The sequence below is a fragment of the Haliotis rubra genome, unplaced genomic scaffold (genome assembly GCF_003918875.1).
Source record: "Haliotis rubra isolate DU_JTF1 unplaced genomic scaffold, ASM391887v1 Scf1612, whole genome shotgun sequence".
Taxonomy (NCBI): domain Eukaryota; kingdom Metazoa; phylum Mollusca; class Gastropoda; order Lepetellida; family Haliotidae; genus Haliotis; species Haliotis rubra.
Window position 1 is genome coordinate 76,444 of NW_025765573.1, and position 7,115 is coordinate 83,558.

Below are 7,115 nucleotides of genomic sequence, written 5' to 3' on the forward strand. Positions count from 1 at the left end.
CGTGCGAGTTATGTTTGCTTTATGTCTTGTATCTGTTTGTTGTTAGTTGTTTTACGCCGCACTCAGCAATATTCCAGTTTTATGGCAATAATCGAGCCTGGACCAGACAATCCAGAGATCAACAACATGAGTCAACATATGTTATATTTGGGATTACACTTTCTCAGTAAAGTACAGAATCTAGTACTTTTAGGGGGTTGAGTTTAGGCGTCTGACTTTGTGTGCTGGCGATTAGGTCCCTGACTCTGAGGGTGTGGGTTCGAATCCCGGAGGGACTCAACCCCCCCAAAAGTACTAGAATCTGTACTTTACTGAAAAAGTGTAATCCCTTCTAAAATGGCATTGTGTATTTCACAACATGAGTCAACCAAATCAGTGAGGTAGACCAATTGATCCGTTTTGTCGCCTCTTAAGACAGGTGTGGGTTGCTAAAAACGAGTTTTCTATAAATCCCTAATTTGTCAACACAAACACTGATAGAGAAACGTTAATTAACTGATACACTTTCAATTCAAAACAATTTTAAACATAGCAAAGCACACTTGTACTAGTTCAGTGCATAATTTTGAATTGCAGAATCGGAAAATCCATTCCATTTCGGTAGCAACCATTAGGTTTTACTGGAATTTATCGAAAAGCCGACTGGTTTCTGAGAATCGGTTCGAAAGGCGTGTTCAGTAACAGGAACGCGAGTGGTGAGCGCTGAGCGTACATGTTCTACCGTCTTTTTAATCACTGTGCGAACCCACGCGTGCTAATATACGCTGGCCCCGCAGTGGCACTATATAGGACCATGTTTCCTCCGTCCACTCGTACTTCATTTCCAGACAATAGCTGAGCAATAGCGCTCACATACATGAGTTACATAGCGCTGACGTGTATTACTATTTCAGTAAGGGAATCCCGATTCAAAATGGCGCCGCTCACATGCGAGAGATAAACTGAGATGTTTGATGGCTTGCAAATATGGCTATTTCGATAACGAAAATAGTGCGCATTGTAGGTTTAAGTACAAAGACGTGATACATATAAGTTTTTCATGCGTAATAATCGTAACGGGTGCACGAAAGTGTGACAAAAGATATCCTCTATTGCGGCCTATAGAGGAGCTTCATAGCATATGTGGGCGCTATGTATCTTAGCTGAGACTTGGGTAGACAGGACAAAGACCTTTGATGTGAAATGGTATTATACTGGAGATGAGAGTGCCGTATTTACGATGCGAGTACCAATCTCCGACAGAGGTCTGGTAACCGTGATGCTCTTGAAATCAGCTTCACACGCACGCAAGCACGCACGCACGCACGCACGAACGCGCACACACACATCATCAAACGTCCATCTCATTAAAGTTCTCAGGTGCCTTCAAGGTTTGGTTTTAAAAGGCTGTTCTTGTTAGCAAACAACACTAAACTTCTGTAACATTTCAAGTTTGCTTGTATGCTATAGGCCTTCAAGGTAGACATCATAACGCTATTGTTTTGAAGCCATTTTCTGCAGCATATGCTCAGAAATTTGATATCTGATTTCTCTAAAACAAAGGCGTATTGTGAACATGTACATAATGAGTATGTGGCACCCACTCCTAAAAAATCCAGTTCTGTTCCCTGCTGTAAATATACTGAGTCAAAAAAGAAACTTCACAAAATGTAATTTGAAACATAATGAATAATTTGTCTCTGATGATACATCTATGTATCCGAAATGGTATCCCTATCCTTCGACTCTAGAAAAACGTTAGCAAAACCCACTCAAACCCATCCATTCGTCGTGCAAATCTTTGCATCGAAGTTTTCTTCATATGCACGTCTTTGCATTGGTCTCAAGAATTGAAAAAAACACATTTAAACCACAGTTCTAACGGTACTTGAAATGCCACGATTGTCAAATGTGCGACGTGAACGTGCCGTTGGCATGTTGCAAGCGGGAAGATCAGTTATTGACGTCGCAAGAGCAACGGGATGCAGCCGTCATACTGTGTATGACTTGCAAGTTCGTCTACAACAAACTGGCACCACTTCTGATCGCCCAAGGTCGGGTCGTCCACGTGTGACGTCACGAGCAGAAGACCGTCAAATCGTCCTACGTCACCTACGTGACAGATTTCTGCCGGCTACACAAACCAGGGCTGAGATGTTTAGATGACGACTGTCCTCACAGACCATTCGAAAACGGTTGCGGGCTGCCAATCCCCATTCTCGACGTCCATATCGTGGGACAATATTGACGCCGTTTCATCAACGTCAACGTCTGCTGTGGGCCCAACGTCACCTCCGATGGACCCAGAGAGACTGGAATCGAGTCGTCTTTAGCAATGAATCCAGGTTTACCCTCAGATTCGCGGACAGCAGGCATAGAGTCTGGAGACGACGTCGTGAACGGTATGCCCAATGTTGTGTACAGGAAGTCGACAGATTCGGGGGCGGAAGTTGCATGGTGTGGGGGTGCTTTCTGTGGGAACAACCGTTCCCGACTTCTGGTCATCCGTGGAAACCTCACAGCTGCTGCTTACTGGTGCTCACCCCTGAACTCGTTCCTTTCATGGCGGCTCATGGCCCAGGTCGACAGTTCCAGCATGATAATGCTCGGCCGCATACCGCGATGTTGACACGAAATTTCCTTGAAAACGCTCGAATCAACGTCATGGACTGACCATCGAGATCCATTGACCTTAATCCAATAGAGCACGTTTGGGATGCACTTGGGAGGAGGCTTCGTGGTCTTAGGAACCAACCTCAGAATTTGCAGGAACTTGGCGCAGAATCCCCAACCACGTGTTGACAAGCATCAGGCAGTCGATGAGGAGACGATGTTTGGCAGTGGTGAATGCGCAGGGCGGCAATACACGATATTGAACTGAGAAATTTCGCATTTTTATTCTTGTGACTTGACATTCTGTATACCCATGTTTTGGAACGGCGGTGTAGTCTAATGGAACTGATTATGGCACTGTCAGTGTATCGAGTACATCACACACATCTCAGCAATGAAATAATAACAATGTCACCATCTTACCATCTCTTGTTCTTTTATAGTGCCCTGAAGAAAGAATGTGAAGTTTCTTTTTTGACTCAGTATATAAGACTTAGTACATTAAGTACGGCAATGTGTCTGCAGTAAATGATGGACAACGTTCCATCAGTAAATGCAAGGCTACCTTTATTTCAGTACATGTAATGGATATGTCCTTTCAGTTATTTCAGTAACTATATTCCAGGAATCTCATCAATTCTTTTTCGTACTGGGAAAGTGGGCTAGGTGAACTAGCTATCACCACTGCATGAACAGATCTGACCTGTCTATGGCACATATGGCCTACATTTATATTGATAAAGTACATCTGGACTCACAAAGGCTTGGAATCATCCGTCAGTGGAATTTGCCAATACCCTTTCATTAGGTTAAACGTTCTGATGTACTTAACGTGACTGATCGTGACGTCATCGATTCTTGGGAAAGAATCAGTTTGAGAAAGAACGATCACAAGTTCCATGTCTGAAAAGTATTTATAACTACCATCATGCTTACACACAAAAATACCGGAGGAACTATTGTTTGGTTCAACATCTATTGACCTTCCTTCGTGGAGGTTTCAAGCTGATCGGATCAATAGCATAGGGATGTTGTTTCACATGGTGTCACCTATATCTACATCATGACACGCTCAATCTGCACGGCCAGATATAACCATACACAAGTGAACAAACTCTTAAAAGAATCTCGAAGCTTGAAGAAGATGATAAATGATTTGTACTAATTTCTCTTCAGAATTGATTATCTTAGTCAGCTTAGTCTAGAAAAAGCAGAAAGTTATTAAAAATTTTCATTACAATTCTCAGCCGTATCTCAGACTGATACATTAAGTGCAGGACCAATAGTGGCAATACTCTAAATAGAAACATTCCATTTCTTTCTAGTTTTATTGGCATGTCAAAGCTGTATCATTTTACGATGGCCTAGTGTTAGCACAACATAGTCAGTTACATAACTTTCTGATAAAAAAACATATGGCCCGTAGCAGTCGTAGTTGACCGGGGAGTGCCGATAACGCTAGGAATTTATCACCCGGCTGTCATGTTTACCTTTATCATGATGATTAGACAAATAGCTGGAATAGTGCTGAGTGTGACGTTATCATTATGAATTCTTTTCATTTTGTCCATTTCTATTAAATTACCCATAGCAGCCTCACAAACTCCCAAAGCCCAAACCAAATGATAAAACATTCACTAACAAACCCATCTCAGAATTAACATGAGGCAAGACCAAAAGGATTATAAACATAGTCCTTCACAGCAGAAAACATATGAGGACCTTCACCCTATTCCAACCCGGTAAGCATATTTCAAGGGCCAAGATCACTTGAGGGATCAAAATTTGATTGTGCTTCAACATGCTGGGGAAAACAAGAACCACACATAAAAAATTTCTTTAGAGTACCCCTGTAGGTACAGCAATATATGTTCATTACGGAATGGCGTGACTGGACATGAGGTCGCACCTGCGGTCTTGTACGCCATATATTACTGCAACACAGTCACAATGGAAGAACAAACTAGCTTGTCTATACAGATTCAAGGAAAGTATTCAGGAATTCGGGAAAGTATTTGACAAAAGTTTGATTTGGATTTGGTATTTTAGATATGAATCCATTACTAAATCGCACAACTTTCTCTGCTAAGAGATATGTTTATACATGTACTTGCTCTTCTAAGAATGTTGAAAGACATATTCACCACTGAAATATTCATTTCCAGAAGAAATAATACTTTTGAAAGCTTCTCAACCAAATGGTTGCCTCTCTTACCAGTATTTAATAATGAATAACTATTTAATGGAATAACTGTTCAATGGTCAAGCTTGCTTCCTAGGCTGGCTATCCATATTCTCCTAGCAGCACCAATCGTCGAGCTTCCTAGGCTGGCTATCCATATTCTCCTAGCAGCACCAATCGTCGAGCTTCCTAGGCTGGCTATACATATTCTCCTAGCAGCACCAATCGTCGAGCTTCCTAGGCTGGCTATACATATTCTCCTAGCAGCACCAATCGTCGAGCTTCCTAGGCTGGCTATCCATATTCTCCTAGCAGCACCAATCGTCGAGCTTCCTAGGCTGGCTATCAATATTCTCCTAGCAGCACCAATCGTCGAGCTTCCTAGGCTGGCTATCCATATTCTCCCAGCAGCACCAATCGTCGAGCTTCCTTGGCTGGCTATCCATATTCTCCTAGCAGCACCAATCGTCGGTCGAGCTTCCTAGGCGTGGCTATCCATATTCTCCTAGCAGCACCAATCGTAGAGCTTCCTAGGCTGGCTATCCATATTCTCCTAGCAGCACCAATGGTCGAGCTTCCTAGGCTGGCTATCCATATTCTCCTAGCAGCACCAATCGTCGAGCTTCCTAGGCTGGCTATACATATTCTCCTAGCAGCACCAATGGTCGAGCTTCCTAGGCTGGCTATCCATATTCTCCTAGCAGCACCAATCGTAGAGCTTCCTTGGCTGGCTATCCATATTCTTCTAGCAGCACCAATGGTCGAGCTTCCTAGGCTGGCTATCCAGGTTAAAAGTAACCATCTTCATAGACAAGTCGTCTTGATGTCATGCGGGTCCTTGTCACTTTAATTTGTGTAGGTCTTTCCAGAACATTATGTAACATGCTAGATTAGACAATACTTGGTAGATCTATGTTGTTCAAGAAGCTTCCAGATTACACGTGACCCCCTTATCGACATACAGCAACAAGCACATCACTGACCTACAATTCGAGAGAAAGAGTGTTTCACAATGAATTGCACTACCACAAAACAACTTGCATTTATTTTACAGCTGCCTGGTTAGGCAGGATACGCTAGCTTTTTCGTGAACACATTTCAATACCAAGAGGTGGTTAATATATGTACTTCCAGACAATGAAAGGTAATCGTACTTGGATTAGACAACAACAATTACAAAGGTTAGAAAAAAACACTTAATGTTCAATGATTATAGCACTAGTAAAATGCTATCGATTCCTAGCTGGTTGCATATTTAGCCTGCACCAAACATAGGTCTTTACATACATTAACATCTTCATTGCAACCTGAATCGTATAACTGTCTTGAATGAATTTTGTCGCTTTCCATTATCACAACCTTTTCAAAAGAGTTTTGTTTGTTGTTTTACGCCGCACTTAGCAATATTCCACCTATATGGATGCGGTCTGTAATTATTCGAGTCTGGACCAGACAATCCTGTGATCAGCATCGATCTACGCAACTGGGGTACAATGACAATGACAATGTGATAATCTCCTAAGGAACGTCACATCGGGTTGTTGTCCCTCAAACGGCGTTTTACACTAGGAACGTAGATTTCTGTTTCCGAAGAATATGTTTTACTGTAATTAATTCGTTTATACTCGTGGAGCTACAATGGATCATTTTTACTCGATTTTTAGTCTGACAACAGCTATTCCGGATACTCATGCACTGCTTACATTTGCCAAGAAAACACTGCATATGCTTCAATAGGTAGCCCTAGACGCTATCAGAAGCCATGACGGTCACCCACCCAAATACTCGGAAGGCCCGGCTTTGCTCTACATCAAAATAATTGTGGAAATAATGAATTTTGTCGTTGACATTAAATCACCACATTCATGCCCCTCCTACACAGCTCTGATGGGTCTTCGTTATTGTACCAATGGCATAATTCACTGAGTCATTATGAGCCTGCATGCAATCATCAATGAAATACACATGCCACTGTTAACCACGGGCAATGTCTTCCTGTGCAGTCAGTGTTCCTTTCCAGATCCAATGGGAGTGTATTTGCTTCAGTGTGGGGGAGGACCAAAGACACTCATGCTGCCAAACATTGCTCACATGATTTGTGGCATGTGCCGTGTACACAGACTCACGTTTGGCCACGCCCACGCTGTGGCAAATCCTTCAACATTTTTAATTTTACAAACGGTTCTAAATGTGTATGATACTTTTAAACGTTCTTATGTAAAGCGACTTTGGTCTACGTGTTTCATTGTTATTGGTGAGTGATAAGTAGCTTACAAGATAAGACGGGTGCTTGGTAACTATTTGAGGCGAGGTGGGACGACTACAGTGTCTATTGTAGCCT